Genomic DNA, 15,331 nt, shown 5'->3' with positions numbered 1-15,331 from the left:
CTGGTCCACTACTATCACGTTCGCAACTGTTCTTCAGACTGAAGGTTAAGTCCAGTAAATCAGTATCACTGAAAATCACCGTCGCGTTGATAACGGTAAAGATTACTTCATTCAGTCGAATGACTGATATGACTTTAGTCTCTCTCCCCCGAACTATAGAACTTTTACAACTGTAACAGCTTTTGCTTCCAGAAGACTATCGCAATAGTGCTCTAGAGCCACTCAAGAGCAACTAACTAAACATTTCCATAGCCGAGTTGCATTGTAGGTGCATTGAATTTCCTTTTCGATGCCGCTACAACTCTCTTCCATAGTAAATGTTATTTTTAACCGAATTGCCCCCTTGGATTTAACCTTCGTTCATATGAATTTAAATTTATTCTGTTGATGTTTAAAAGATAATGCATGACAACCCTTTCCTTTTATCTCCTCTTCTGTATGTTACTCTCAGTGCTTAAGTGTTATAGTTGTTAATCAAAACATTATCAATGTATGTAATTTTTTATCACCAATAGTTGTTGTTACTGTTAAGATGACTCACTTCCCTACTTTAAGTTTTCACAAAGTTTCTTAAGTGGTGATTTCTGTCCTTAGGGCTTTACAGTACTCTCAGTCAACATTATTCATTCCCACACCTTAACACCTGGACCACCAAAACGATAATGATGTACAAGGATTTGGGGTGTATTACATGTTCCCACCTCTCTCCATATGACGGTAGGTTTGAAGTTTTCGAACATGATTGCTTTGGTGATCCAGGTGTTACGGTGTGCGAAGGCCTAATGTTGCATGGGCGTACTGCCTCCCCAGTGTTATTGTGATGATGTGTTCCTTTCACATGTGCCTCTTTTCAGGGGTGCATTTGGTGCTTACTTCATTTTTATGGGTGACAGTGTGCGACCGCATCGAAAAACTCAGACAGAGGAGCTCATGGAACGAGAGGATATTCGGCAAATGGACTGGCCTTCCGTTTCCCCGACTTAAATCCCGTCCAGCACGTGTGGTATGCTGTGAGAAGACGTCCAAATGCATCAACGACCATCTAGCAGTTGGCAGCTACACTGATGAGGAATGAAATGCCCTGCCGCGAGAACTCCATACCAATATCGTGGCCAGAAAGGGCGCGAACTTGCCTCTTGCGGTCGGAGGTGGCGGCTGTCACAGGAGCGAAGTGCAGCATCTCTGAGTCACTGTCGATACCCGCTGCAGGCAGAGATACTAGACCTGACCGTTCAAAATCTCCTTTCCAAAGGATCCTGGAAAATTTTGCCGTCAGGAGAACGTCACATGACTGTAACCGAGCCTGACAGGGCAAGGCCAAAACTCAGGATTATGGAGAGATCGGTCCGTCACCACGAGGTTGAACAAAAGCTCCCATTACACTGATGCTGGAGACTGGCCTTGCCATCCACAACAGAGAAAAAGCGAGTGGTCGCAGCCAAGAAATTATTAGTTACAAATAGAGTTGCGCTTTACCAAAACTACTGTTCGGTAGTTTTGGTACACTACATATATGACACAGTGAATGGTAGGATTACCGTTAGTATTGGTAGAATGGGCAGGAAAAGAAACATAGATGAATGTCTAAGAAGAAAATGAGAACCGTCAACTTCTCTTTGTCATACAATTAAGGCTTTCACGAGCGGATGTTTCAGCTGCAGAGAATTCTTTCGAGTTGTATGGCCGTGGTCCTTGGAACTCTTCTATCCCTGACGTTTCGTCCAAAGCTACGTTGGACATCTTCGGAGGTGCTCATGATTGTATTGAGTCTTGCAGACTGACTCAGCACAACTAGGAGCACCTCCGAAGATGTCCAACGTAGCTTTGGACGAAACGTCAAGGATAGAAGAGTTCTATATACCACGGCAATACAACCCGGAAAAATTCTCCACTTCTCTTTGTGTTTTGTTTGTTTGGTTGACTATTTTGCACATAATTAGAACCAAACATCATTTAGTGTTAGTCTGCTGTATATTCTATATCTTTACAGAATAAAATTAAATTTTATAACTAAAAAATTAGTTAATCGCGTAACTTCTGTACTTTCATGTAACGAAGCAGTTACTTTTGATGCAGGTACAGTTTACATGAACAATCATGAAAAGTTTATATAATTATTGTTGTTGTTTTGAACTCAACAGAACGCTCTTCATCATGATCAAAGGCAAGATTTTCCTGTTATGACTGATAAAAGCAGAAGTCGTTTATGAATAAATGAAATATATTTCATGTAAGTTCGTCGAAGTATTGAAGCGTTGTTTTGCATATTTTTATTATGTGTTTTTTTATCTTACCTTTTGTTGAGGAAATTACGTTTTCTAGCCTATATGATAAATCTGAATTGTTCTCTTTACTTTTCGACAACATCCCTCTGTTTCGTATTACAAATCAACGATTTTCGAATAAAACCTAAATTAAATATCGTCAGTTTCAGTTTTGCTATAAATACTGCTTATTCTTAACTGACAGGAGGATAACTATGCAGAACAGAAATGTTCCAAAGGTTTTATACATTGTCATCACTCTGTTTCTAAACGGTTCACCGCTCTGGGGAATCTTGTAAGATACCGATGATATACGTAAATAAAGCACTCATTATGCGGTAACTCCGACAGATATGCAACACACCCAATGTACAAGTAATCCGGTTACGACCTTAACTGACCAAAAATCCTACGAAAATTAAAGCGGTCTACTCTTACTTGTAGTAGTCTACAGTAGCCTATGGTAGTTTTACAACTCTAGTTACAATGCTAAATTCATCAAGAATATTCATTATTAATTTTGTAATTGTACTTATGCATCTCCACAACCATTACAAGTTCCTTTGTGGTTTCGGGGCCAAAAGTCCTCCGGGAAAAAGAGTACGGCCACGGACAGGTGTCACAGGCTGTACCTGGTGTGACACGAAAGAAACACACCAACTGAAAAGAGAACACCACCGAAGAAGAAAGCAAGAAACTTGTGCTTTTGCCTTTCTGTGATACAGTGTTGGGAAAGATTAGCCGGATCCTGAAGAGATATAACATTTCGTCGGTGTTGAGGCCATCAGCAAAAATTCGTCAGTTCATGAGGCCTGTGAAGGACGATCTAGGGCTTAGAACGCCTGGAGTGTACAAGATACCATGTCAGTGTGGCTGTTACTACGTATGCGGAACAGTACGCACGGTGGAGTAACGCCGTACGGAACACGAGAGGTGCTTACGTCTTCGCTATCCATAAAAATCAGGCGTGGCAGAACACGCCTTAGAGAATGGACGCCGAATTCTATTCGACGAAACATCTGTCGTTTTGAAGACGAAGGGATTTCGGGATAGCGTCATAAAAGAAGCTATTGAAATAAAAACCTCTGAAAACACCATCAGCAAGGACGGAGGTTTGCAGCTCAGCAGAGCCTGGGACTCAGCTATCGCGATGTTAAAACTGGCGCGACAGACGCGGAATGAAAACGTTACCAAATATGGCGAGGAAGAGAGCGCCAGTGACGTCACAGCCAGCAGTGCGGCTGTATAACGACGCGGCCACGGCGACACAGCAGTCAGTCTTACCACTTCACAATGACCGGGGAGAGCTCGGTCGAAAGCTCGTGAGTTTTTAACGACCTGACGCCGCTGGAAGCCCGAGAAAATTTCATTAATTCATATTGCCGCGAAACCATGTATTCATAAGTACAAAGTAGCGTTTGTGACACAGTGTACATTGGGTTCTAGAGGATGTATGTGGGTCAGTGTGGAAGGTGACTTACGAAGACGCTCGTAGCAACCCACTCGAGGACTATGTAGTGTTCCAGCAGGACGGAGCCGTGTTGCAGCTGACGTCACCAGCGCGCTCTGAGATGGTGAGGTTTCTGGAAGACGGCGGTTGGGAAATCTCGTTTCCTGCCGGAGGACGCCGCCGTTCGCCGAGTAACGACATTTTCCGGCCAGGAACCGGGAATCACGCTGTCTGTAATGAGTTTTCTACTGATGTCAGCCGACGTGGGCGCCGTTTATGCAAACGACGGGACGCTATCCTGGGCTGGGCTGGCTGCCGGAAACGCCAGGCCGCGATTGGGAAACGCATTCACTTAGCTGCGGGGAGGACGGGGCCATCGCGCATCGACTTCAGCGGAATGGTCCAGGTCATGGCCTGGTGGAGGCGGCGGCGAGCCTTGTGGTGCAGAGATATGACGAAAATTTTAGATTGGCACGTAATTTTGTAGCCTTTCTGTTTTGCATGTTGATATTCCGATTGCTACGGGTTTTGTTTGTCGACTTTCATTTTTGATTTGTGGTTCACTGATGCTATTGGAGTTTACATATTGCCATTTCGCCATTCAGAGATAGTGAGTGAAGCAGTGGACGCTAGAAAATGGAGTACCAAAAGGAGAAATTGGAACATTTCCGACTTATTCTTCTGTTTTAATTTAGTAGAGGGGTGACAGCCAGAGATATTTGCACCGTGTATAGGGATAATGTCTCTCGGGACAGAGCAAGGGGACCGGCCGCTATGACCGGGCGGTTCTAGACGCTTCAGTCTGGAACCACGAGACCGCTACGTTCGCAGGTTCGAATCCTGCCTCGGGCATGGATGTGTGTGATGTCCTTAGGTTAGTTGGGTTTAAGTAGTTCTAGGGGACTGATGACCTCAGATGTTGAGTCCCATAGCGCTCAGAGCCAGTTTTGACAGAGCACGGGAAGAAAATGGTTTTCTCGTTTCAGGGAGGATCGTTTTGACGTTAGTGACTCTCCACATTCAGAAAGACCTTGGGGGTTTGATGAAAATTGTTTAAGTAAATTAATCCACAATGTTCCACAGCAGTGTGCGCAAGAACTGGCAAATATGGTGAACTGTGATCATTCCACCATCGTGCGACATTTGCAAAACAATGGAGGAGCTACAAAAATCGAGTGCGGGTAACGCATGCTCTAGGCCAAAATCACAAAAATGAGCACTTGGCCGCATATGCATCTCTGTTTGCTCTTCATCAATTGGCTCGTGAACAACGCCAACCATTCTTGTCCCTTACTGGTGACGGGAAATTTTTCCTTCGTGCGAAGATAAGGAAAAGACAGGAGTGGATGACGCTAGCAAAGTAGCAACTGCCCATACAAAAACGTGCATGCATCACAAAAAATAATGCTATGCATTTGGTAGAACAGCAACGGTGTGGGTACAGCGACAGTGAAGTGTACTTCGGATTACTTCCCCGACGTTATGCTGGCAATTGAGGTCTCCGACTGATGCAATCCAGATGCAACGACCAGGAAGACTGCATGAAGTTGTGCTACTCTATGATAACGTCCACCCGCATTCTGCTAGACTGACAAAAAACACTAACGAGAGTCTGGCCGGGAAGTCATTCCGCACCTGCCTTATTCACCTGGTCTTGCGGCTGCAGATGTTCACCTTTTCCAGTCTCTATCGAATAATCTTCAAGGAACTTCCTTTCCAGACGGAAATGTTCTCTGAACATGGTTCGACGTGTTCTTCACCTCAAAATCACGTGATTCCTTCAGTAGCGGAATCGAAACATTACTCCAGCATTGGCAAACAATTGTAAATATTTAAGGAGACAATATTATAGACTGCTTAAGTCTCAGTTATGTGTACGCTATGAACTTATGCACCAACCTAATTCAAATGATTTAGTGTAGCACAACGACGAAGTCAGCTGTCAGTTTTGACTGCAGATGACTTCACCCTTTTAAGTAGCTGTGTGGATCGTTCAAAGGGACTGGCTAAAATATCGTGTGATTATAAAATTCTTTGTTTTGGGTTGTCCATTTCTAATGAAATTTCACCAGAAATTAGTGAAAGCTTTTAAGGAGATCGCTTCTTCGTTTTTGGTAGGTAAAAAACAGGAGAATAAATCGTGTTAGTGCTTGAAAATGATCCATATGTTGAACGAATCGGAACTTCAACCTCAGAAGCTAGTATCGAGAAAGAGAACAGTCAGTTCAGGGCGATCAGCCGTTCAAGGTATACGGTGTTTAAAGGGTATGAGTGCAGATTTTTCTATTTGTGACTGAGGACGGTATATTGAACAATATCACATCAGTATTTACATCATCCGAAGACTAACAATTGAAGCTTTTAGAAGTTTTAGTACCTTCAAGCACATGTGGCAAGGCACTAATGGTAATTTTCCCCTAGACAGCAGGTAATACATAGAAGTGTGGACGCATAGGCGCAAAATGGTTAATCTATACTTACAGACGTAGTCCACTTAGTGGTGCAGTTACGGGCTTGCAGAAAACATCAGGCAGTAAAGTTTGGGACGATTTTGGGGAAGACTGTTTGATGCAGCGAACTAACAACCAACACACTGATGTGTGTATAATTAAGGCACCACATGTAAAATATCTGCTGTTATACACCTTACACCCATTATAAAGTAAATGCACCTATAGGTGTAACAGAATACTGTACATGTCACAACGTTTGACAAGTGTTACTATAACTATTAATTATTTTATGCAATTCATTCTCTCCTACCAAAGCTAGAGCGTTCTGGAAGTTCTGGTACTAACTGTTTGATCATTCACCTTATTCATCAGAATTGGCAACTTGTGACATCTAACCATTTCGACATTCCAAGAAAGCTGTTAGCTGCAAAGTATTTTAGTACAATCTAGATCTGTAGATGGCAGTTTCATTGAGATCCAGAATCTGACTTCGGGGACGAAACATCCATACTGGAAATATCCTGAAGGTAGTGCACTGATCTAAACGGAGACTACGTCAAGAAAAAGTTCATTTAAAATCTAGAAGTCGTTTTTAAAAACAGTATTTCACTGCATGGTCTAAATCTTTTCATTTTGCATCCGTGCATGGGGCAGATACGGCGATACGTTGCATTTATGAAACACCAAGATGCAGGGTTAATGATGTTTCTGATAGGGGTGAGACCATTGTAAGAGACACAATGAGATGACCTACTTATGCCGTCTGGCAGCGCTACAAATGAAGCGCTATAAATACTGCTCGAGCAAAAATTATCTGAAATGATTGCGAATTTGCTATAAGAAACACAAACACGACTTTCTTTCTCACATACATCTCCACCTCGTTTTCTACGTAACACCAATTTCTCTACTCAGGATGTCTCACCAACAGCACCCATTCTGTCGATTCGGTCACTCATGGTGAAGATGACTCTTCTTTGCGTAGGAGTATTACGATAATAAATTTAAGTGTTATCAAAATTCGAAAAAATATTGAAAGACGTAATGGCTGTCGAACGTGGGTGAACCGTCTTTCATCCTAATACTTAATTATTGGAAGTTTAGGTCGCGATTTAACAATTAAACAGCACTTCATTTGGTAACAGTAATGCATACCGTCACCTTTCCAGTACTTATGAACCGTGGAATGTCTTATCCAAATTAACAATTTGCCTCTCACACTTAGATCATAAAAAAATCATTTATGCAACCAAATTCTGTCTTTGTTTCGTTAATTCTTGCCTGTTTGTATGATCCCATATTATCTCACAAACTCAATAATTTATTTGTTTGTGTTTTCGCTCTCTTTAATGTGTCAGTTTTTGTTATTCGTAATATACAGGGGGGTCAGAAAATGACTGAAAAGATTGTACTGATGTTGCTGGGAAGGCTGTACTGAGACATTAGTGTTAAGAAAGAAATTCGATACGTTGCGCCGTTTCCGAATTACCTACCATAGAAATTAGCCAATGAGCGCGTCGCTCGCTCAAATTCAAGAGGCTTGCCAGGGGCGGTGTCACCCAATGAGAGCTTTGTTTGATTAGCTGTAACATGAAATGCGTGTGCGACGACCTGAATAGCTAACTTCCATGCTAAATAACTCAGCAACGGCACAACGTTCGGAATTTTAACATTTATGTCTCATTACAACCTGCCCTGCGGTACCCTTATAAGCGTTGTATACCTCTTGCAGGTAAAACCAGCCAACATTGATATTTGCTTGCACTCACCACTGCAATGAAGAGACAGCGTCTTCATGGAGATAGTGAGTAGAACACTCTTCTTCATTTCCGGAAATTTGACTCACCACCGTGATATATTTTACATACAGTCACCTTACAACAGTACAACACCTTTCAAGCACAGTCCTTTACCTTTTCTGTCGCCACTCTCCACTTTTCTCCTCTTCTCGTCAATAAACTTAATAATACCAACAACAGACGTCCACTTTCAGTAGCACTATATATCTAATGTCCTTGTCTGCTCTGGTTTTAATTCTAAGTTTTTAACTGTTCATATAAAGTCTAATGAAAGTTGCAGCAATGACATATACGTTTCTTAGTATACTAATTTATGTTGTACCAATGAGCGGATTCACATTCATTCGTCCATTCTACAGGGTGTTATAACAAAATATGTCTAATATCCTCACAGCATTCTTATCTGATAAAATCTAGAACAATTTCCCGTAGACGTATGTCGGGAAACAAATACTTGTTAATATGTAAGCAATTTTACTTGTGTAACAAACCAATCAATCTACATTGTAACTAGTAGTTATTTATTCTGGCAAGTATTTCAGTCGAAGATGACTATCGTCAGACCAATAACTCCTTGGTAACATGTGGAGCCCATATATGGAGCTGCTGTACGTACCAACAGGTGCCAGACAACAACGCTTGGCAGTTCAGCATTTGTTAACTGGTAACTATTGGTAATGCAGCAGCTCCATGTACTGGTTCAACACATCACAAAACATTCAGTGATCTGAAGATGGTCTTGTTTGACTGAAATTGATTACATCAATAAAGAAATATTAGCTTTTGATGAACTGTTCAAGAAGATCTCTGCAATTTCAACATGACTTCGAACATTGTCATTTTACTTGTATCGAGAGCATTCAGTATTTAATGGAGTAGGCAGTAGTATTTATCTAGTGAGAGTACGAGCTGACATAAAAATCTTATGTCAATATCACTTTCAATGTTAGGTTACATCTGAGGCAATGGATGAGGCCAAACCACTCACCTCCTCCCACCAGGGAATCACCATCCAGCCCATGCACCTAAGGCAATTGAATATGACACATTCAAGATCATGACATAAGATGATACTTGTCACGTAGTCTCCAGGCCCTTGTGTGATGTAAAATTGGCAAGAATCACCTCACTCGGTCAATGGGAGCACGTTAAAATGGCAGGAAACCCATCTTTCACATCCTTTGTAACTAGAACGTACGTGTAGGCCTCTTCATTTGACGTCTTTACATCAGGGTGAGAGGACCAAGTTTGCTACAAACAAATTATTGTTAACAGTTACATTTTCTCTATAATTCAGCAGTCAAAGGGTCAAAAACAATAACAATAATACAACAGAGTAGCTTATTGTTTATTAATGACAGTTTTTTGCAACACAGTTTGTGACAAAAAAATTTTATGTTTATTAGCAAATTCCTCAATTTTTTGGGGATATATTTACAAATGTTACTTGACACAACTAGCTTGGTAATGACTTATATTTATTAGTTTATAATAAAGTTACTTCTTTACAACGTTTTCTGATGATATATACGCATACATACATTTCTTAAAACTAATACTAAAAGGTTCATTTATTAACGTTAAAACTAGTAGAGGGAAGAAGAACTTAAACTAAGGTCCCCACTGAATTTGTACTTTGTAACTTTTTTTCATACCATACACACTTTTACTCTTTTATACAATATTTACATTTCAGTCAGTTTCTTTCTGATTGGTTTGATTGTTCTACGTACAATATCAACATTTTAATACTTTATCTGTCTACAGTATACGGAAAACAGTGATCGGCAGCAGCAGATGAAGAAAAACCACACGCACAAACACACACATGCACACAAACGCTCAGATATATACAATATTTACATGAACACATACCGTACAGTCGTGTACATAATTTTCATGGACGCATAATATCCAGTCATTCACACAAACTTATACACACAACTAGGGCAAACAGTTAACTTAGATTCGCTCACACATAACCACCACTTACGAATAAATTTACCAACCGCACACTCAGTAACTCAGTGAACAGTGTTAGCATGGCACGGTTTCGATCCCATCCGCACAGATGAATCATTAGTCGTCCTGACACATAAGCCCCACTTTCAGCTGCAGGGCAGTATGGACCTCGTGCCTTCATGATCAAAAGACTACGTGGCGCACGATATGTGGAGGGGAGCTAGCACTTTCGAAAATCCACCTTTTATAGCACTCTATTATGAGAGCCTTGGAGGCTGCAAGACTCGCTTAGTCCACTTCTGGGTAGCACCTGCACCTATGTGGTATGCATACATTTTCGTTCTGAGCCCCACAACTCCACAATCTGAAAACCATTCGCCTCTCATCAGGCCGATAACTTCCTTGTTTTGAGGTGTTATTCGATAATGATTATCAAGCCCATACACATAAATGTCGAATACTTTGGTATTGTACGTAATTACGTCATACGGATTGCAGACTTTCACACAGTAGATGAAACTGTCTGTATTCGTATAAATTAATTTGGAATTAGCGAAGTTTGGCTTCACAAACTCGTACTGGAATAGGAATATGTGGAGTTTGGAGAGGTTCACAATACAATTACTGATACAGACATGCTTTGTGAACTGCACTGAAACCTTAGCCATCTCCACCTCGACTAGTCCTTAAGTTAACACGATGACCCACTTAAGGACTGGGCTGGCGATATGATCTCTTACGCCAAAATGGCCACCCAAATGTAAACTAATTAATTTCGTGGCACCCTCTAATCTTTCCCATTGATGTCCTGAAAACTGAACAGTTAATAAATTTATAAAAATGTATTTCATAGTCACACGTCGATAGAGCTCTCTGTTCGATGTTTACATCAATGTACTCCTGCAACAAGAGATGCTGCTTGAAGGAGATGCCGCGGGTGATTCTAATAAGTTCCAACCACAAACTGAGACATTACAGGAGATTAGTGTAGAATATATCCCTCCTTATTTCCCAGAGTTTTCATCAGCCAGGGGCAGAACAGTTTTGCGAAACTAGGTGCTCCGGTCGAAGTGACAAGTCGCTCTGTATGTCATGCAGATAGGTGGAACATGTCCGTTCTAAAAGCAGGACATAATCCTAACGAGTATCAGCACCCACATTTTGAATCTCCACTTCCATTCTGACGATTTCCTCTTTGAACAGCGATTGGAACCCTCCAAGCAGAAGAGATTATACATGGCGTGCCCTTTCACATCCAAGTAAAGACTGTAACTTAAATCATCAGATGGCCTATACTCCTCCTCCCTCATTCGTGGGATATTCGCCAAGACGTAACTGTCCACGCCCTGTCAAAGTGCCTGTGGGTTCCACTTTCGGGGAAGAGTAGCATGTCAAAATCAGTCATCAGCTCTACGCTGACAGATACTGTTCTTAACTTTGTGTTCCACAATAGCCCCGGAACAGTGTAATAGAAGGCAGAATTCAGAGAGTGTGTGCCCACTCTGGGATTTCTCAAAACCGTTTTCGAGCAATCGTACATCGGTATTCCTGTACAATCTACCGTTTTCCTTTAAAGTCAGGAATGTCAAATTCCTGTCAAACATTCACTGTGTGCTTAGACTCCGCATCCATTATGGTAGTGCCTGTCATATTGCTGGAGAATACGGCTGTGGACACAACGTGGTTTCATGGAGTCTCTCCTCCGAATCAAGGTAAGACGACCTCTCTTCATCAAAGGCTAAACCATTGCATCATCGGGATATACAGTTCTGGTGAGTGCGTATCCACCTGAAGCATTATCTCAGCAAGGTTCTGAAGAGGTGCCTGCAAGAAATGTAGTGAATCAGATAGCGAAGGGTTATTTTTTGAGTGATTCGCTTGGAAAATGAAATTTCCTTTTCAGATATGACAATGACCTTATCATCGTTCAAGCCGAAATCACTCAAGTGATCACCATACCCGGTCAAATTATAGAAGAAAACAGGAATGTGTCATAGCAGTGGGTGCTTCAAGTTGTGAGCTGCGCCATCCAACTTCTCAGTTAGATGACAGTGGTCTCTAAATGGAGTTTCCGCTATTCTATCAAACATCAGCCCACAAATATGACATCAATTGACTGCTCGTATTTTCCTGTAAGTTGATCATGGGAATGTTTGCGTTAAATGCAGTTTTCGGAGCTCAGATAGCAACCATTTAGCAAGACTATACCCGACATATGTTGTCATAAAACGTAATACACTGTTATGTATGATACGTGCTGCTTTGGGAAGATGGCGTGAGAGGAATTGGGGTTGCATTCAGAATGTGCCACAGGAGCTAGGAGGCACTCAAAGTCATCGAATACGATGAAAGGACATCACTCCTGGTGGTGGACATTCTTAAAAATTATGAGCTTTTTATCCTTGGTAGCCATTTCCGCATGTACCGGTTCCTGTCTCGAATAGTCAGTGAGGTGCTTTTCAAGACACATTTGGTAAAAGAGTTGAGACATCTATATAAAAATACTTTGCACTGTTAAGTTTTTACTGTTCGGAAGATAGTAGGCTGGACATGTTTTTGATCTGGATGTAGTGTTGCTTCTTGCCCTTGGAGAACAGCAACAAATCTACGCGTATTGGGTCCTGACTGGCTAATTCTGGAGAGTAGAGGATTGCAACTGGTTTCTATCATCTACATCCAAACCTCAAACGTGAATTGGAAATAATTTCTAAGACTTTCCCAGTGATTCCCTGTCATGTCATAGAATCGGATGCACTGTCAGTGGTCCACGTCTTCCCAACACGATATTTCACGTTATAGCTTGACGTCTTCATCACGTGTTTCCTGAGACTGGTCACTTTTCTGATCCGGTCCCCTGTTTATGCCTGGGTGGTGACTGGTGTTCACTGTGATTTACACGCCTTCTGCGACTCTTTCTAGTGGTGGTATCCATCTCCACATGTTCCCTCTTCCGTCAGCGCCCATTGCGGCTGTCTTCAAACGATGCGGCCATCCCATGGCATTATGTATTAGATCTGTTCCTTCCAGACGTACTCCTAGCACCATCGAGATGCTGTAGATGTTTGTTGTGCTGTTTACAGCAGCTGCGGCTTTCTCTCATGGCCGCGTCTCTTCCTGGCTTTCTCAGTTCGGAATACGCCTGCAAAGTGCACTTCCTGTAGAATCAGGCTGCTGCAGGAGTTGCATATTATCTCCACGCACACTGCAGCAGCGTCTTCTGGCGGTTTCTGCCGTCTGGTGGTCCGTATTATGTCTGCTCCCATATTGTGTGATGCCTGAGGTTTCAGGTGGTTGATTTTCCTCCCTATTTTATCTGTGAGGACTATGGCTGTGTTCTAAGAAGGTGTCTGCTTCCCGGTGCTACACATGAGGTCTGATCCCGTCAATTACGCTCTGGCCGTCTGAGGTTTATTGCCGGAGAAGGAAACTTTTTTCTGGTGTTTCTATGGTAGTTCCAAAGCTGGATTTCATGCTATTCTGAGCTGGCATCCTGCTTCCCGTTGATCAGGTTTTCCGCCATCTTGGTCTCAATAGATTCACTGATGACACTATCCCCGAATCTGGGGGCGGTTGAAGTCAGGATCCTGATTTTGTCATAACGCATGATACGTTCAAGTTTAAGGCAATGTTTTGCTGTTGCTAATTTAGTGACGATGGTGTTCCTTAGCTCTTATGTCTACTGTTCTGGTGGTCTGACCTATGTAAGGCACACCAGATTCACAAGGTGTATGGTAAACACCAAGTTTTCTTAACCCCAGATCATCCTTGACCGTTCCAAGGTGCGCCCTGACCTTGCTGCGCAGGCAGAACACACTTTTGATTTCGTGTTTCTTTAGGATTCTGCTGGTCTTAGCAGAGATAGGCCCTGCATACAGTAGAAACGCAACCTTTCTGCTCTTTTCTTCTTGTTTCTCTTTCATTGTGTTAGCTCGTCAGGTTTGAGGATTACCATAGTTGAATATCCATTGTCTGTGAGCGCTCATTGTGTATGTTATAACTGTTACCAAACTGTCTGGGTCGGTGAGTTTCTTGGCTCAGTGTACAAGCATTCTGAGCACCCTGTTCTCCTGTGCTGGTTGGTGACAGCTGTCAGCTTGTAGATATAAGTTGATGTGTGATGGTTTCCTATACACACTGTGCCCGAATTTGCCACCTGCCTTACTAGGACATCTAGGAACCGTAACTGACCGTCATTCTCTACTCCCATGGTGAACTCAACGTTGGGACAAGAATAAGAGACCAGTAGAGTCAGGTACATTTGTTTACACCCTACTAGTATAGAGAAGAAGAACTTAAATACTTCGTTTCCTGCTTCATTTGTTTTGTAATTTTTTTTTCATTCTATATACACTTGTTTCTCTTTTATGCAATATTTACGTTTGAATCATTTTCTTTCTGATGGTTTGATCATTCTGTATGCACTCTGTCTTCAGGCCACAAGTTGCCCATCGGCACCATCCGACTGCCGTGTCATCCTCAGTTGAGGATGCTGATAGGAGGGGCGTGTGGTCAGCACACCGATCTCCTCGGTTGTTATGATGGTATTCTTGACCGAAGCCGAAGCTCCTCAATTGGCATCACAAGGCTGAGCGCACCCCGAAAAATGGCAGCAGCGCATGGCGGCTAGGATGGTCTCCCATCCAAGTGCCGACCACGCCCGACAGCGCGTAACTGCGATGAACTCGCGGGAACCGGCGTATCCACTGCGGCAAGGCCGTTGCATTCTATACGCGGTCAATCGTTTTTCAACATACAGTATACGGCAAACGCGTACTAACAGTAGCAGGTGAAGACAAACCACTCACACACACACACACACACACACACACACACACACACACACACACACAAATATTAACCGTTTGTACACAGATACACACAGTGTGGAGTCGTGTACATAATTTAGACATACAAACACACACACACACACACACACACACATGGTGTGCGGTCATTCACGTACACTCATACACACTCCTGTGACAAGCGGATTATCCAACCAATCCACATACACTAGCACACGCAATCACTATTTACAAATAAATTAACCAACTTCACACTCAATCAATTAGTGAATAATGTTAGTATGGTAGGATCCTGATCCCGTCCCCACAAACGAATCGTTTGTCGTCATCACGTGGCAACCATACTTTCAGCTGCTGTGTAGTATGTAAGAACATGTATTTTCTGTGAGGATGTGGGGGACCTTTTCGTAAACATCCAGTAAAATTTGATTCACGCCCTCCAAACAATCGCATATGCTGTATCAACTATTAAAAGACGAGAATTTCCTTCTTGAAGATGTTTGCAACGCCAGTCATTTCACTGAAGCAAGTGCCATGTATCACTGTGAGTGCCCTCTGCTCCGAATACACATGAGGTCTCATCTCAGTTGAACAGAAT

Source organism: Schistocerca gregaria, chromosome 1 (genome assembly GCF_023897955.1).
Source record: "Schistocerca gregaria isolate iqSchGreg1 chromosome 1, iqSchGreg1.2, whole genome shotgun sequence".
Classification (NCBI taxonomy): domain Eukaryota; kingdom Metazoa; phylum Arthropoda; class Insecta; order Orthoptera; family Acrididae; genus Schistocerca; species Schistocerca gregaria.
The sequence above is the reverse complement of the archived record's forward strand: the minus strand, read 5'-3'. Positions refer to the sequence as shown.